This window comes from Vipera berus, assembly GCF_964194415.1.
Source record: "Vipera berus genome assembly, chromosome: 9".
In the NCBI taxonomy this organism is placed as follows: Eukaryota; Metazoa; Chordata; class Lepidosauria; order Squamata; family Viperidae; genus Vipera; species Vipera berus.
The window spans coordinates 15,145,504-15,164,156 of record NC_138212.1 but is presented as its reverse complement, the minus strand read 5'-3'; the positions used below and the strand labels follow the sequence as shown (position 1 = coordinate 15,164,156).

The window sequence follows — 18,653 nt, the reverse complement described above, 5'->3', positions numbered from 1 at the left end:
CTGAGGGTCTCTGGCAGAAGGAGGGTCTCTGGGCCAGGGCCAAGGCAGTGGGGGCCGTTCCCTCACTGTTTCCAGGATGGCTTTGTGGGCCGTATGAAACCACTTCACGGGCCGGATCTGGCCCCCGGGCCTTGTGTTTGACATGTCTGGAGTACGGGATAGAGCGGGATTCATTTTTTAAATTATTTCCGACCCAGCACCCTGTATTTAGAGCTGTGTTTTTCAAACTTGGCCATTTTAAGATGGGTGGACTTCAGCTCCCAGAGTTCCCCAGCCAGAAGTCTGGGAGTTGAAGTCCACACATCTTCAAGTTACCAAAGTTGAGAAATACCGGTCTTGGTGCTTGAAAGAATTTCTGTGCTGCGGCTTTTGCCTTTCTGGTTTTCTGCAAATCTAGTTCCTTCCATTCCTAGGAAGTTTTAAAATGGGAGGGAGGGGTGATTTTTAAAAGGCATTTTACTGTTTGGCATGGACAAAGAATCTCAGGCTTTATCTAGCTTAGTTTTAATCACTCTTCAGCCTCCTTGGCTAAGGTGATTTTCTGATTCGACAAAAAATCCCAGACCAAGAATTTTTTATAAGATCTTCCCATTATTTTCATTCAAGCGTTAGATACCAGGCAATTTCCAGGCCTCGGTGACAGGAAGGTTACACAGTATCCTCTCCTCCTCCAGGCCCTTTTGAAACTAAATGCCAGAAACTATTCAGGAGAATTTCACTAAAATGTTCTGTTTTTCAAAAAAATAATCCAAAGCCATTTCTTTCCCATCTCATTAAGCCTCACTGGGCACTTTAGAAATGCAGAAGGAGGAGCAAATGAAGCTTTGTTGAAAATAATTTGTCACTTTTTTTAGGAGAAAACGTCTGTTACCTTAATTAAAAATTAAAATCTGTTGAATTCCTGATAGGGATGAGGGAAATTTTCATGCTCCCATCCAAAAGTTTCACTTGAATCTGCACAATAAAAATATATATATATCATGCTTCGTGAATATTTTACATAGGAACATATATAAAAATATACATTTCTTCATATATTTTCCCTCACTTTAAAACTCATTTTTACATCCCTAACAATGTACGGACTCAAATATTTTTTTGATCAATTGGCAGAACAAGGCATATTTTGGAATAGTCACACAAAATGGAATATGGAGTTGTTTCAATTCACACAGAGACCATTCTGCAAATCTGTTTAGCTCCTCCAAGAATTTGCAAAGTCGTGGACCTCTAGTGTTGCTACAATAATTGCTACAGTTTATTTTTTTTTAAAAAAATCATTCATTGTATTATAAGTTTTAAAAAGAGTACACAAAAATACAATAAACTCCAGAGTACAAATACTAGAGGAAGAGAACAATTAATTTGTAGGCTACCTACAAATTCTGGAGTTTGCCTCCAGAATTTGTAGGTATCCTATCACTGGAGGTTTTTAAAGAAGAGATTGGACAGCCATTTGGTAAAGGAGCTCCTACTTGAGCAAGTGACTGGACTAGAAGACCTCAAAGGTCCCTTCCAACTGTGCTTTTCTGCTCTTCTGAAAGCATCCTTTTGAATATCTGACTATTTTTGACCATCTGCTTCTGTGATGCATAGAGGAAGTTTGGAGATACCTGAGAACGTTTCCTTGTCTTCTGCTCTCACCACAGTACAAACATTCTTCTACCAGATCTCAACTTTTCCACACCATATCTTCCTCTTTGGTGGTGCAATATTACAACATTGCAGAGCTGCAAGTCATATTCATAACTCTTGGCCAGGTCCTAATAAAAAGCTAAGAGGAGAAGTGGCGGTTCAAGATTCAAGCCATTCAGTTACTCAACAGTGAGATGGTTGGCATATAAATTTAATAAATAAATGAGTGGTCAGAACACTCAGATGGCTTGTTTTTCCTTAACACACCTGTCTAAAATGCCTTATTCCTCCCCGCCCCTGCAGAGGATGACGTAGGGGAGATATAGAGGTCTTCTTTCTTTTAGAGATGGCATTGGCAATCAAAGGTTTCTGGTTTTTTTTCAACCTTCAGAACCCTCCAATGTGACTGCAAAAAGCCTAATGTCAAGTGTGGGAAATCAGGAGCCAAGATGGTTCAAATGAATACAGGTTTATTGTATGCTAATGCTCTCTGCAGGAAACTGATTTACTAACGGTCAAAGCGAATTGGTAGCAGATTAGGGTCATTGAAATTCAAGGTAGATTGGACTTAGATCTTTTGTGGGTGCAAAGGAACTCAAGACTGATGACATACCTGAACCTCGAACTTAGCCTGGTTATCTCCTACACCAACAGCAGAAATGTGCCTTAAGGAGGAGCAGAACCACTTCAAAAAGGTATTTCCCATTACCATCTCCTGCAAGAAGGAGCAGGAACAGGGCCCAGAAGGATGCTCTGTTTCATGGTATCAAATGCTGCCAAGAGTTCTAATGGACCCAGGAGGACTGCACAACCATTATGCATATCCTAAAAACAGTCACCCGGCGCAGCTCCCAGTTTGTAACTACCCCATATCCAAGTCTGAAACCACACTGGAAGGGATTGAGATAATCTATTTCACCTAGGATTTTCTGCAACCTTATCTGAAATCTTTCTTAAACAGTGAAGGTTGGAGACAGAGTAGTACAGGGGTCCCCAACCTTTTGGGCACTAGGGACCCGTTCCATGGAGAGAGGTTTTTCGGCAGACCGGAGGGTGCATGGTTTTGTGTGCTGCCTGCATCCTGCAGATGGGGCTTTGCTTGTTTCTGCGGACCGGTTGCTGGCATGCCGCGGCCCGGTACTGGTCCACAGACCGGGGGGTTGGGGACCCCTGGAGTAGTAGATATCAAAGGTAGCAGGTGGCTACAAGTGGCCTTTTCAGCAGATGATGTCTTCAGGGCAACATGATACCTCAGTGGCTTGAGTTCCCATTTTGAAGAAGGCTGAACTGTGAAAGTGACTGTTGCAAGACCATCCACTGAACTTTTCCGTGAATGCATGGATCTTGTATACAGAGTGGCCATTAGAACAAAATACCTGCCTGAAATCCTGAATCTACTTTCATTAGAGGAAACCTGACATAGTTTTTTCAATGTTTCTTCTAACTGGTGCTCCAAAATCATTTTCCTAGATCTGAGCCATACAGATCTGCAGAATATCGGACAGACCCAAACTTGCCTGGGAATCTGTTTTGGTCCAATTCCATTTTCATAATATTTACAGGGTTAGGGACTTTGACACCCTGTATTCATATGGGTTTTCCTCCCCTTTCTTGTTCTTCAGAGCTCCTCCTTGGCTAAATCGCTGCATTTTTTCCCATGGGTGTGTCTCGACAAAACCTAAACATTCCAGTTTTGCTCACAAACTCAACCCTAAGGGTTGATTATGTGGTGTAGAAAATGATGGGTGTCCTGTATGTGATGTATCAGTGAATTTAACATGGCATTTAACAGCTACCCCAAGTTTCATGCACATCTCTGCAAGATATATAAGAAATCTGCTTACGTATTTATGCCCTGATTCTCTACATAATTATTCAAAACAAAATAAATCTTACTGAGGTCAGTTAAGGGTTTACTCCCAAGTAAGGGAACAAGTGATTGCAGTTATGGTCAGCAGAACCAGGCAGGACCAGAATCAGAAAGCGCTTAGCAGAGTCATGGAAATTAGAGAATAATTAGAGATGGTGACCTTTGGGGAAACAGGGTCATATGGTCTAAACTACAAGATTATCCAGGTGCTTCTATACACACAATATCTTATGGTATCTCATAAGATTAGCAGGTTCACACAATTTCCACCATTTCTAATTCTGTAACATTTCCCCCCTAAACCAATTCCAGAGAATTGCAGGCATCATTTTGAGTTGCAATAAGGGCTCCAAGATGTCCTTAATGTGAAAACAGCTTTATCACGTGTACAGTATGTTCCCACACAGGTTACAAATACCCCATGATTAGCCTTAAAATAATTGTAAAGATGCAGTGTTGCTGTTCAAAATATCACCTTGTGAGAGTCATTTCTCATAAAATCACAAGCATTAAATCTGATTATGGATCAGTCTGTTACCAAACCTAGAAATAAGAAATGTCAGAATAACATTTGGAAGGGAACTTGGAGGTCTTCTAGTCCAACCCCGTACTCATGCAGTTGTCCAGGCTCTTCTTAAAAAGCTCCACTGTTATATCTGTTTCCAATTTCTATTTCTCCCTCCCTCCCTCTTTCTTTTTCTCTTTCTTTTCTTTCTTTCTTTCTCTTCCTTCCTTCCTTCCTTCCTTCCTTCTTCCCATTTTCGTTCCCTTTTCTTTCTTATATACCTGCTTTATTATTTTTATAAATATCTCAAGGTGGCAAATATATATAATACTCCTTCATTCTCATCTTCTCTACAACAACGATCCTATGAGGTGGGTTGGGCTCAGAAAGAGAGACAGGCCCAAAGTCACTCAGCCGGTTTTCATGGATAAAACAAGACTATTGCTCACAGTTTCCTAGCCTGGTGCCTTAACCACTATACCAAGTCAGGGAATACGTTCAGATTAGTTTTCTGCTGTACCCTGGCATTCTTTGTTTGAGTTAAAAGGTAACATCTTTTTCACTAAAATATGGAGGATTTTTTCCCCAACACCAACACAAAGTAGATTTTCTAAAATAAGAATATTATATATCAGGCAAGGAGGGAATGCAGCAAAAGACTCTGTGCTTGCCATTTTAACCAATATGCCACAGGAAACCACTAAGCCTAAACAAGAACTTGATACCAGGCTGAAAGCTCACCACTGCTGCTTTCCAAAACTGGCAGCACCCCAAACTCTGGATGTTTTAAACTTCTGTGGGTGTCAGAACTGGAAGGGAGGCAATTACTTTTCTCTCTGTCCTTGTTTCTTTAGTTATAATTTTAAAAACTCAAATTTTTTTTGCTGTGCTCTCAAACCCGTCTGCACTTCTTCTAAAAAGTCCATGTCCCTTATTTTTGTTAGCTTAGACGAGGACTGATAAAACTACTTAATTTTGTATATTTTCGTATTTTCTATCCTAGATCAGATTAGGAAGGAAAGAGGAAAATTAGCCTCCACAGCTATACGCACCTTCGTAAAGAAATCCACTTGTTCAAAAGACGTCCATGTCTGCAAACCATTTATCTTACCCTAACCTGTCTATAGGGACGCGGTGGCTCAGTGGATTAGGACGCTGAGCTTGTCGATCAGAAGGTTGGCAGTTTGGCGGTTTGAATCCCGAGTGCCGCGTAGCAGAGTGAGCGCCTGTTACTCGTCCCAGCTTCTGCCAACCTAGCAGTTCGAAAGCACGTAAAAAATGCAAGTAGAAAAATAGGGACCACTATGGTGGGAAGGTAACAGCGTTCTGTGCGCCTTTGGCGTCTAGTCATGCCGGCCACATGACCACGGAGACGTCCTCGGACAAACGCTGGCTCTTCGGCTTTGAAACGGAGATGAGCACCGGCCCCTAGAGTCGGAAACGACTAGCACACATGTGCGGGGGAACCTTTACCTTTACCTTTAACCTGTCTATATTTAAGTGCAAGTTCAAAGAAGGTGCATATTTAGAAGAACATCCTTGTATTTTGGGGTGACCTTTTCTTTATGAACATACACTCCCTTATAAATCTAATGTTCCTGCCCCTTTAGGTTCTTGGCTTTTATATATACTTTCTATTTTTAATTCATATATCTTTTACATCTTTTATCTTAGCGTATTTTTAGATAATCATTTTTTTTTTACTTTGATGTATCCTATGCTTTTAATAACTGTTCCCTGCCTTCCTTATGTTGTTCTATGGCGGTAATAAAGATTTGAATAGCTACCAGATGATTGAAATAGCACAATGCTTGGTCAGCTGTTAGTCAACCAGGTATCACTTTATGTTCTTGCAGAGACCTGATAACCTCAAATGTCTCTCTTAGTTTTGAAATGTTATGCTTCTGCAATCTTTAGATTCTGTGTCTTATTATTTTTAGTATATTTTACTAAACTAATAGAGGTAGTCCTTGACTTACAACTGTAACTGAGCCTGCCCATTATAGGTTGTAAGTCATGATGGTTGTAAAAACGGATCACCCATGTGACTCACCTGATTTTATGAACTTTTTTGATTCTGAGCTTCCAGACTTCCCAAAATAGTGATAACATTAAAACTAAAAGGCAATAGTATAAATATAATACAATAAACAGAAAAGCCACAACACTATCTACCCAGGAGAGACTGAAATGACTTTCTCTTCTCCAAAGCTGCTAAAAATAGCCAGGGCTTAATGGCTTTGTAAAAAGCTAATTGGGTCAGGGCCAACCTAACACCAGGGAGAACAGTGTTTCAGGGGGAAAAAACACCTGGCCCCAGGATAATTGCTGATGATATTCTATATGGAAGAAGACTTAAGAGGAGCCTTCTGGAAGACATGGATAGGCAAACACAACTGAGAAAGATGGCCTAGCACAGGGGTCCTCCATCTTGGCAACTTGAAGACTTGTGGACTTCAACTCCCAGAATTCCTCAGCTAGCTCTACATTCTCACCGGGCTGGAAAGTCGCTCCTTCGATTTGCACCATGGAGAAAGTTGGTTTGGGCTTAGGACACTGTGTGAATTCGGCTCCTGGGTGTATATGTTAGCTTACGGTGTGGGTTTATCCATAAGCCATGGTTAACTCATGGCTAAGCACAAGGTGTAAACCAGGGGTCTTCAAACTTGGCCTGGCTGAGGAATTCTGGGAATTGAAGTCCACAAGTCATAAAAGGGCCAGGTTTGAAGAGCCGTGGCCTTGGTTATTGCCTCTTTCAGTCAAGGTTCTTCTCTTACTTTCTACACATGGGCTGAGTCTCCAGCTGTCTTTTGTCAGTTTCATCATCCTGCTTCATCAGGATGAGTAATATTCCTTTCATTTTGGTCAGAAAAGATTAAAGATGTTTAAGGGCAGAAATAATTTATTTGAATCGGACAGGAGGGTTATGTAAACTGGGGGTAAACCAAACCTGGACCCTGATATGTTTGCAAGGTCAAGGGAAATCCTCTTAGAAATAAACTCTCATGACTGGCTGAGGAATTCTGGGAGTTGAAGTCTACAAGTCTTAAAGTTGTCAAGGTTGGAGATCTCCTGTTCTAGATGACAGTAGACGATCCAGATGTTGGTGTTGTTAGTTGCAAAGTCGTGTCCGACCCATCGCGACCCCATGGACAACATTCCTCCAGGCCTTCCTGTCCTCTACCATCTTCTGGAGTCCATTTAAGCTCACGCCTACTGCTTCAGTGACTCCATCCAGCCACCTCCTTTTCTGTCGTCCCCTTCTTCCCTTGCCCTCAACCTTTCCCAGCATGAGGCTCTTCTCCAGTGAGTCCTTCCTTCTCATTAGGTGGCCAAAGGATTTGAGTTTTAGCTTCAGGATCTGGCCTTCCAAAGAGCAGTCAGGTTTGATCTCCTCTAGGACTGACCAGTTTGATCGCCTTGCAGTCCAAGGGACTCGCATGAGTCTTCTCCAGCACCATAGTTCAAAGGCTTCCAGATGTTGCCACACTACAATTCCCATGATCTGTGGCTGTACTAGCTGAGCCTGAATAAAGGTGCTGTCCAAGAACATCTGGAGGTTAAGTCTATCTAGGACAGGCATGTCAAACCTGCGAGGTCACGTGACGTCGCGCGACGTATCGGAACTTTTTCCCATTGCCGAAAATGGGATGGGCGCGGTTTCTCCGTGACGCTCCGGCCCGCGGGCCAGCAGTTTGACACCCCTGATCTAGGAGGAAAGATTGTTTGAATGGATGTCAAATATTGGATATAATAAAAATGTTAAAACAGAGGTCTTTAGTATGCTGGTTAACAAGACAGAGGCCCATGCAAACCCCAGGGGGAAAACCTTGAAACAGATTAGCATGGAAAGTCAGAGAAATAAACGGAAACATAAAGACCTGCTTAAAGTGGTTTGAGGCTATTTTGTCTTCCTAGGATACCAACGAAAGCCAGTCTGGATTTCAGGCTTGCTGTTGGGCTAGAAAGGGAAGCGAGGTTTCCCGCTCTACTTTCACTCTGTTTCCTATTCACAAACGTTGGTATTTGTGAATGCCTTCTTTCATAAGCGTGTCCAGGATGTGTTTCCACATTAGGCAAAGGAAGAGAGAAGGTATCACTCATGCCAAAGGCTTACACTTTCCTGTGCAAAACTGGGACCGCATGCTATGCCTCACGCTTGCAACTTCTGCCTTTTGGCAACAAGACAAGCAGACTGGGCAAGGAAGGGAGAGTGTGATCATCTACATATTGCCAAAGAACCTTCAACCCAAACAAGGAAAAAGAAACCACTGCTTTCTCAGTAATTTGAACAGGAAATTTATCTGGCTATGCACATTTGTAAATAATTATTTGCCACCTAACTCCTCGTGGTAGGAATGGAGGGCTGGAACTAGAGGAGTTAGTCTAAGTACCATATAGAAATACAAGATGCATACAAGGTACCACTTTACAATGCCTTGGTAAGGCCACACTTGGAATACTGCATCCAGTTTTGGTCACCACGATGTAAAAAAAGATGTTGAGACTCTAGAAAGGGTACAGAGAAGAGCAACAAAGATGATTAGGGGACTGGAGGCTAAAACGTATAAGGAACGGTTGCTGGAATTGGGCATGTGTAGTTTAACGAAGAGAAGGACGAGGGTTGACATGATAGCAGTTTTCCAATATCTCAGGGGCTGCCACAAAGAAGAGGAAGTCAAGCTATTCTCCAAAGCCCCTGAAGGTAGGACAAGAAGCAACGGATAGAAACTAGTCAAGGAGAGAAGCAACCTAGAACTAAGGAGAAACTTCCTGACAGTTAGAACAATTAACCAGTGGAACAACCTGCCTCCAGAAGTGGTGAATGCTCCAACACTGGAGGTTTTTAAGAAGAGACTAGACAGCCATTTGCCTGAAATAATAATAATAATAATAATAATAATAATAATAATAATAATAATAATAATAATAATAATAATAATTAGTAGTAGTAGTAGTAGTAGTAGTAGTAGTAGTAGTAGTAGTAGTTGGAAGTGACCTTGCAGGTCATCTAGTCCAACCCCCTGCTCAGGCAGGAAACCCTATACCATTTCAGGCAAATGGTATAGGGTTTCCTACCTGAGCAGGGGGTTGGACTAGATGACCTCCAAGTCCCTTCCAACATTATTATTATTATTATTATTATTATTATTATTATTATTATTATTATTATTATTATTATTATTATTATTATTATTATTATTGTTGTTGTTGTTGTTGTTGTTGTTGTTGTTGTTGTTGTTGTTATAATGTATGGTTCTCCTCTTTTAAACATATATTTGACTTCAGGGCTCTTGATGATTAATCCCAATGCAGCAGAGTCATTCCGGGACTATCATACTGGCCATGGTAGTGGAGAAGAGGACAGGGAGGTAACTATCCAAGAAGGGTGTCCATAGTTGCTTAGAGGTCTCTCCTTGTTGTTGAACCAAGCAAGGGAAGATTCCTTCCAGATTTTCTGCCAGGTAACAAGACCTGTGTCCCAAAGGTACTGAAAACCCACCTGTTGTCTTGTTTGTTCAGGGGAAGATGAGCAAGTGGACTCCATCTCTAACAGGAGCTTTGTATCAACTGAGGATCACAGCAGCTTTGGAAGCACCATGCTAGGTCTTGCTTAGCAATTTAGAAGGATTCGTTTGGTTAGTTATGGCTTAATGTATTATGCAGACCCAGAAAATAAGCATCTCACTTGAACACAGCCATGAATGTACTGGTCTCCAGCTCCTAACATGGCAGTAGATTCCAAAGCTTAGATTAAAGAAGGCATAAAAAGTAGATGTATGAAAAATCACATTGAGGAGACAATAGAGAGTCATGGGTAGGGGATTGTTGATGGCCAACCACAGAATCCAAAAAGAAGTAGTAGGGGATAGCCATGGGGGGGAGGGAGTAAAGTCACATGTGGCATGACATCACACAAAATATATCAAGGATTTAATTTGACATTCATATCACTTGCGTGATGATTTCATAAAGCAGGTGACATCATGTCTTTACGTTATGTCATCATGTTAGACATCTGGGAGCAGCAAATGATTTGCTGGTGGGTTGCTGAATAACCCTGGTTCAGAAATTTTATATAGAGGGTATATATAGGGAACCCCAAAGCTGCTGACTATTTATTTGTTTGGTGCTATTCGCACAGGTTCAGAGCAGCTTTCAACAAAATCCATTCTTACGTGACAGCCTGACACGAAGGTCTACGGATCGCATTCTGAGTCTGAGTATTGTGACCTTGGATTCAGACAGCTTGCCTTCAGAACTTGTGGGTGCTCCATTACTGGAAGTTTTGAAGAAGAAATTGGACAGCCACTTGTCAGGAATGGTATAGGGCTTTTACTTGAGCAGGTGGTTGGACTAAAAGGCCTCCAAAGTCCTTTCCGACTCTGTTATTCTGGTAAGTTTCAACCATCAATTTATTCTACGACTGTGAGTTGTAGATTAAAAGAATCCACCAATCTTCTCCAGTGCCTGGTTAAAATAACAGCCTCCTGTCTAATGCACACTACAGCAAATTCTCTTTTTTAAAAAAAAAGAGCAAAGGAATGGATATGGTTGATGGTGATGCAGTGATCTTGCTAAACTACGGCTATCTTTAAACCAGCAAGGTATGTATGTATGTGCTTTTATTGTTTGATTTCTTCTTTAAGTAAAATAGGCGTGCTGGATTCAACCTACTGAGGACTAATCATGCTTCTTTTGCTTATTTCTGCAAAACAATGCCAAAAATGAAACCACTAAATGTTGTCATTTTTGCAGCAAATGTTAGCAGAACGATTGCATCAACTTAAAAACCGAAGAGAAAGGAGGAACCAGATATAGTCTGGGGATTGGACAATGGGTTGCCTTCCCTGTTCTAAAGACTGACTCTGACTCTCTCTATATATAAGTTTTTGAAACGAAGCCTCTTCTTTCTGTTTGATCACATCCCTGTCCGGTTAGATTGACCTATAGGCTGGGTTTTGTTCATGCCACTTTTGGTTCACTGAAAATTAGTTTGGTGGTGGTTGTTTTTTTTTGCAACTTAATGTATTGTGTATCTTATCCAGGGATCTCCAAACTTGACTTTAAGACTTGTGGACTTCAACTCCCAGAATTCCCCAGCCAGTTGAAGTCCACAACTCTTAAAGTTGCTAAGTTCAGAGACCCTGGTCTAACCCAGAGTAGAAAATTGGGTTGATGCTGCAGATCACTTCAATCCAAAAGTGAAAACTAGAAGATAGGCCTTTTCCACTGTAGTTCCTGCTTTGTGGAATATTCTTCCCCTTGGAAGTTAGAACAGAGGCAACCCAATTGGCTTTTTGTAAGGCTTGAAAAATTTGGCTCTGTACCTGGCCTAGGGCTCAGAATGTGTTAAAGGCCCCTTTTGTCGGCTTTCTGTCAGTTGGTTAACTATCTTGGCTGCTGTATGTATTTATTGTTAGATATTTTTATTGTTTTTTATTGTTTTAACTGTTTTATAGTTTTAAAATTGTAAGCTGCCCAAGAATCATTTGGCTGAGATGGGTGGCTGCTGTTTTATTGTTTTTAATTGTTTTAACTGTTTTATAATTTTAGAATCGAATCAGTTTATTACAGCCATATGGCCAGAAACAGTAAAATATCCAATCGTAGTCTACTTACATACATACATGTATAAAAATGCACTGAGCGGTATCTTGGCTGTTCTGACACTACTTATCTCCAGTGGCTGCTTAAGGACAAACAAGCTGTGCTTACGGCGCAGATTGCTAGATTTAGTACAGCAGCACTGGGGAATTGTCTGAAACACAAATAAGATAAATATTATTTTTAGATCCTTATGTGAAAGCCCTAATAAGCAGGCATATACATAGAATGAAGGCTACTGCTAAGCTTGTAAGCCGCCCTGAGTCTTCGGAGAAGGGCGGGATATAAATGGAATTAAAATTAATTAAATTAAATTAGTAAATTTTTATTTTAAAATTAATTTTATTATATGTGTTCTTATACATCATTAGATCATGCTCAGTGCGTTTTTATACATGTATGTATGTAAGTAGCCAACAATTGGATATTTTACTGCTTCTGGCCATATGGCTGCAATAAACTGATTTGGGTGGCTACTGAAATTCAACAAAGAAATAACATACCTGGTTAGAGTATGATTTAATATTTTATTTTTATTTTTTTTATTTTAATCCCATTTATATCCCGCCCTTCTCCGAAGACTCAGGGCGGCTTACAATTTAAGCACAAACCAATGTGCTTAGCAATAGCCTTCATTCTATGTATATGCCTGCTTATTAGGGCTTTCGCCCCCCCAAGCGGCATTTTTACAAAGTCAGCTTATTGCCCCCAACAATCTGGGTCCTCATTTTACCTACCTCAGAAGGATGGAAGGCTGAGTCAACCTTGAGCCTGGTGGGATGCGAACCTGCACTAATTGCAGGCAGCTGGTGTTACTTAAGGAGGCATTAGCCCACTGCTCCACCAAGGAAGCAAGAAAGTCCAGTTACCTTTTCAACAGCACCTTTGGAATAACCATGAGCTGGATGATTGAAAATCTCTGTAGACATTTTTCACCCACAGTTTACCCCTTGAATCATCTCCATTACTGTTAACAATCAAGACAAATACTTAGATCAATAAGCCAAATGCTCATCTCAGGCTGAAGCAAACCTGAAGTGGTTGGGGAAATGTCTACAGGTAGTCCTTGACTTACAACCTTTCATTTAGTAACCATTTGAGGTTACAATGGCACTGGAAAAAAGTGACTTATGACCATTTTTCACAGTTATTATGATTGCAACCTTATTTAGTATTAGTATTTATTATATTTATATACCGCCCTTCTCCCGAAGGACTCAGGGCGGTGAACAGGGCACATATAAAAATACAGAATACAAAAATTAAAAAAGAATTAAATAGGAGCCCGAGCTAAAACAATAGATGGTAATAAAAAAATCCACAATAAAAACCCCAACACATCTCCCATCAGGCCAGGCCGGCTTGTTCAAATAGATAGGTCTTCAGACCGCGTCGGAAGGAGCGAAGGTCAGGTGCCATCCGGAGCTCAACCGGCAGCTGATTCCATAAAGCCGGGGCGCCCACAGAGAAGGCCCTCCCCCTGGGGGCCACCAGCCGACATTCTCTGACCGGAGGCACCCTGAGGAGGCCCTCTCTGTGGGAACGCACAGGGCGGAGGGAAGTTGACGCCGGCAGCAGGTGATCCTCGAGGTACTCCGGACCCATGCCATGTAGGGCTTTGAAAACCTCAATGGATTTTATAGCTTTAAAGTGAAAGTGCGTAATAAGTGAAAGTGGGGGAAGATGGCGGCTAAAACTTCTAAAGCTCTTCGGAATGCGGGGTCTTCCCTGGTGCAAGAGACCTCATTGCAAGCTTTGCTTCCTCCTGCATCTCCCCCGGTATTGACGCTTAAGGATTTACAAGACGCTCTTGGAAAGCATGCACAATTGATGTCTGATATGATGGATGAAAAGTTGAAAAAGCTGGAGGAGAAAATGGAGGAGAAAATGGAGAAATTGGAGAAGACGATGGAAGAGAAGCTGAGAGCAATGAGGGTGGACATCTTATCTATGGTTGAATCCGTAGCTGAATGTGTGCTACAGCTGGATATAAAAGTGGAGGATCTCAGTCAAAAGAACTCTATATTAGAAGCAAAGGTATTAGAAAATGAAAATATAAGGGATAAAATGGACGATGAATTGAGCCTTGTTCAGTATAATCAGATGCAGTATGCTATTAGAATTAGGGGTTTAAAGGAGAATGGTAAAGAAGATTTAAAGCAGCTGATTTCTGAGGCTCTGGAAGGGGTACTGGGCCAGTCAGCATCTGAAATTGAGGGAAATATGGACAAAGTTTTTCGTGTAAATTCATGGATTGCAAGACAGAGGAAGTTACCCAGAGATGTGGTGGTCTATTTTACAAAGAGAGTAATTAGAGATGAAGTCATTCAAGCTGCTTATGATACTAATTTGGTAGTGGCTGAGCAAGAAGTTTTGGTTTTAAAAGAGATCCCTCCGAAGATCCTAAGGAGAAGGAAAGATTTTGCATTTCTAGTACAGGAACTTAAGAAACGTGATATTAAGTTTAGATGGGAGATTCCAGTTGGATTGGTGGCGACGCACGAAGGTAAAAGACATCGTTTGGTTACTGTGGCTCAGGCACGTGATTTTTATAGTAATGTGTTAAAAGCAACCCCCCTATCATCTTTGGAAGCTGCAAAAGGATACGGTGTGGGAAAGCTTCAAGATGTTGCAGATAGACAGACAGAGGACAATGGTGTTGGAGGGGATCAAGTCACAGTCTCATCGGTTGCTGCAGGAGGCCAGAAGATGACGCGCGCCGCCCTAAGAAGAGCGGGACGAGAGCAAGAGCAAGACCAGCAGAAAGTTATGGAATCTTCAAAGTGTGCTTACAGTGAAGATGTGGGAGGAGAGCGGTCTAAAGAAGTTTTGGGGGTCATGACAGAGGTGCTCCAAAAGTTTTGGGGCGTTAAGATTGCTGATTAAATTTTTAGATTAGAATGTCAATGGAGTAAAATTATTATAGAGGAGAAAGAAAGTTTTTTTTTTTTTAATATTTCACACAATTTAAGATTGATGTTATTTGCTTGCTAGAAAAGTATATTAGGGTTATGGACTTAAAGTATGTGTTGAACTAAGAATGGGTATGTAAGCTCCTAATTAACAACAAGTTGTCTTAGAGATTGCCTAAATCTTTTTTTTTTACATATACTCTTTTTATTTGAACTTTTATTTGAACTTAAGGATGATTTGGAACTGCGAGACATTTGGCGTGATACATGCAAGAACTATTTTTGATCATAGTTTAGTTTGGTCAGAGATTATTAAGATTAACAGAGATAGGCGCTTTTGGCGCGTAACTGAGAATTTGTTTGGAAATTAGAGAAAGGTGGGAGAATGCAAATAGCAGGTGAAAGTTTTTTTTCTTTTCTTTTCTTTTTTTTTGAAATTAATATGAATAAGGACTGGGATTAAGAAAATTTATTTTGAGTAAAGCTCTTTTTCTGTTTTCCTCTTTTTCTTTTCTACTTTATTTGTAATATTAATATTGTTTGTACTCATTTTATATGAGCTAGAGAGAGATAGAATTTATAGTTTATTGTTGATAACATAGGGGTGTTTATGTTTGTTTTTCGATTTTATGCCCTGTATTTAGCTCTGGGAAGTCGGGGGGGGAGGAGGGAGTGGGGGAGAGGGATAGGGAGGGTTGGATAGGGGTGGGGGAGGGGGGGATTAAAGTCAAAATGTATTGTAAAACTTTTTAAATTAAAAAAAAAACCATTACCAAAACCTTGAATCTCACCCGGAACACAACTGGTAGCCAATGCAGCTCGCGGAGCAAAGGTGTAACATGGGAGTATCGGGAAACTCCCAAGACAACTCTCGCGGCTGCATTCTGTACCAGCTGGAGCCTCCGAGTGGTCTTCAAGGGAAGCCCACATGATCAAAATTCGGACTTGGCCACTAGTTCATATTTATTTAGTTCGTATTTAGAGGTCATGTGATGACCTTTTGCAAACTTCTGCCAAGCAAAGTCAATGGGGAAGCCTGATTTATTTTACAACTGTCTTACCAAGTTAACAACTGCAGTGATTCATTTAACAACTGTGATAAGAAAGGTCGTAAAATGGGGCAAAACTCAGTAACTTGCTTAGCAATGGAAATTTTGGGATCAATTGTGGTCATAGGTCGAGGACTAACTGTGCACTTCTTACAGATGGTCCCACTATCATAAGCAACCTGGACATCACCTGAATAACATGTGACTGGGGCAACTCCTGTTGTACACTTTTTTCAACATCACCTGAAAAGCCTACAATATTGTCATCATTTCTTATTTGTTATTTGTTTTAACCAAGCTTCAATACGGAGGAGTCCACAATATTATGAAAGGGTTCTCCGATTCTATTTAAAACAAGAAACAGTTATGTGGCTCTGCTGCATGTTTATTATGGCATGAGTCAGCCCTTCTTAATCTGGAATTGCTCTTCAAATGTGCTGGATGACAATTCTTCTTTGCTGTAGCCAAATGGCAAACACATCTGAGGATTGGGGAAAATTGGTCTAGATGGAGGAGAACTCATGTGATCCTAATTATTCTTGGGTATGATTGTGTTTTTGCAACTATCTAGCAGCTGGCTATATCTGATTCTTTAATCTGCTGCTTGGTTTTATCAAGCCAATCGGAAAGACATGGGTTTATTTTATATTCTTAAAAACAGCACGTAGACCCAAAAGTTACCATCTGAAGTTTGCAGTTCTCCGGATTTTGCAAAGCAGCCCGCCAGCAATAACACTAAACATAATGATGATGCATCAAAACATAGAAGCTATAGTGTAGGTTTTAGAGTAATTTGCTCAAGAAATGGAATTTGGCAGGCTCATCACAAAGAGAAAGAAAGGGGGGGGAAACCCAAACTTGACAGACTCACAAACGCGAAAAACTAAAAGGCTTGAAATTACAGGTAGTCCTTGACTTACAATCATTCAGTTAGCAATTGTTCAAAGTTACAAAGGCACTGGGGAAAAAAGTGACTTGCAGTTGATTGTCACACTTACATCTGTCACAGCATCCCCACGGTCACATGATCAAAATGGGGGCACTTGGGAACGGGCATGTATTTATGACAGCTGCAATGCCCCAAGGTCGTGTGATCATCGTTTACAACCTCCCCAGCCAGCTTCCAACAAGCAAAGTCAATGAGGGAAGCCAGATTTGCTGCACGATCCACTTAAGAACTGCAGTGATTTGGTTAACAATCGTGGCAAAACGGTCATAAAATCAGGTGTGACTCCCTTAACAGCCACCTTGTTTAGCATGGGAAGTTCTGATCCCAACTGTAGTTACAAATCAAGGACTGCCTGTAACAGATTAGCAAAAAAAAAAAAAAAGCCAAAGAGAAATCAAAACTTTCACATTTGTCCATCATTACTTCACATACATTTGTGCCGTTTTATTCATGGTCAATGAGTAACAGAGCAATTCCTGAGTGTTCCTCAGGAGTAAACCCCACTGCCTTTAGTGGGATTCGTTTCCAGGAAAGCGTGCACAGAATTGCAGCTTGGCTGAAATATTGTATGTGGAAACTGGATTAGATTTGGCTGTTCAAGCTCTGTAGTTTTAGCTTTGAAGGCAACCCTCAGATCTGGAAACCAAATTTCCCTTGCATTCCTAGTAAATTCTGCCAGACAGAATGAAGTATTATTTAATAAGCGAACAGTAGCTGAAAGAACAAACTGGTAATGCTCGGCAAGGGACCGGGGGAAAAAGGGGGCGGTGCTTGGGAAATTCCACCCTACTGCATTTAATAAATACTTTAAATTAGATTTGTATACTTCCTCAGACTAAGTGCCCAGTTTCCATGTGTGGTTTCATTCGGAGCTGCCACGCCAACAGGAGACAAGTGCTCCGCTTTGTCTGATGACTTGATTCAGTTATGACAAAAGCCGCCAGTTGCCCTGCTTGACAACACACTCTCTGTTTAAGAGAGTGAAATGTGCCTCATTTCAGCCCATGCAGGACAATACGTGTGTACCGTATATTCTGTAACATTACAGAATAAGATAAGAAAATTGATACCTGCTTCACAAACCTTGCTCATATTTAAATGTATACAGCTATAAGCTTGTTAATCTAGAAATTAATAAAGAAATCAGATTTGGGGCGAATCCTTTCCTTTCCTTTCCTTGCTCCTTTCCACTTTTTCTTTTCTCTTTTCTTTTCCTCCTTTCCTTCCCTTCCCTTCTCTCCCTTCCCCTCTCCTCTCCTTTCCTCTCCCCTTCCCCTTGCCATCAAGTATGGCTCAATGAAATTAAGAGGAGTTGAACTTGGACTGTGGCAACGTAAGGACTCTAAGCTGACCTGCTTAACTCCAACTGACTTCTGCCTGCACTTCTACACTAACAGAGGCTCCAAGACCACATAGAATTGTTCTGACATACAATCAGGGTGTCTGTAGACCAGGGGTCTTCAAACGTGGCCCTTTTATGACTTGTGGACTTCAACTCCCAGAATTCCTCAGCCAGCGTGTCTGGCTAAGGAATTCTGGGAGTTGAAGTTCACAAGTCATAAAAGGGCCAAGTTTGAAGACCCTTGGTTTAAAATGAGCAAGGACAGGGGTCTTCAAACTTGGCCCTTTTATGACTTGTGGATTTCAACTCCCAGAATTCCTCAGCCAGCATGACTGGCTGAGGAATTCTGGGAGTTGAAGTCCACAAGTCATAAAAGGGCCAAGTTTGAAGACCCTTGCTGTAGACAAATGGAGGTATACAGCCAATAGTGCAAAACCTATATCTCCAGGCATTTTTTTAAAAAAATGTTTTATTTATTCCAGATTTGTACTAGCTTTTTAATTTCATTAAAATAAACCACAGAATTTAAACACACTACCAAAAATGTCATATCAAGAGCAATAAAAATATCATCACAAATTAAAAAAGGACTACCTACATATTTCTTGTAGCTTTTCATATTTTAGCCTCAATACAGATACAGCTAAGCTTTCCAAGATAAATTAGAATTACAGCCCAAAGATAAATGCAGAGATGAATGGAGGATATTTCTTCATTAATTTCTAGATTAACAAGCTTATAGCTGTATACATTTAAATATGAGCAAAGTTTGTGAAGCAGGTA

General features: G+C 40.9%; 1 protein-coding gene across 4 annotated transcripts in view; it reads right to left on the bottom strand.

The window, feature by feature from the left end:
• RUNX3 (RUNX family transcription factor 3) overlaps positions 1 to 18,653 on the bottom strand; it is a gene marked incomplete at its 3' end in the record, with an annotated part of 232,507 nt that overhangs the window by 146,181 nt on the left and 67,673 nt on the right. For 2 of the 4 annotated variants that reach the window (XM_081335173.1, XM_081335175.1), the window contains exon 3: positions 872 to 954. The exons of 1 other annotated variant lie outside the window; for it this stretch is intronic. Of the gene's footprint in view, positions 1 to 871; positions 955 to 1,613; positions 1,684 to 18,653 lie in introns of those variants that run through there. One more of the 4 variants, XM_081335176.1, reaches the window with a different exon arrangement.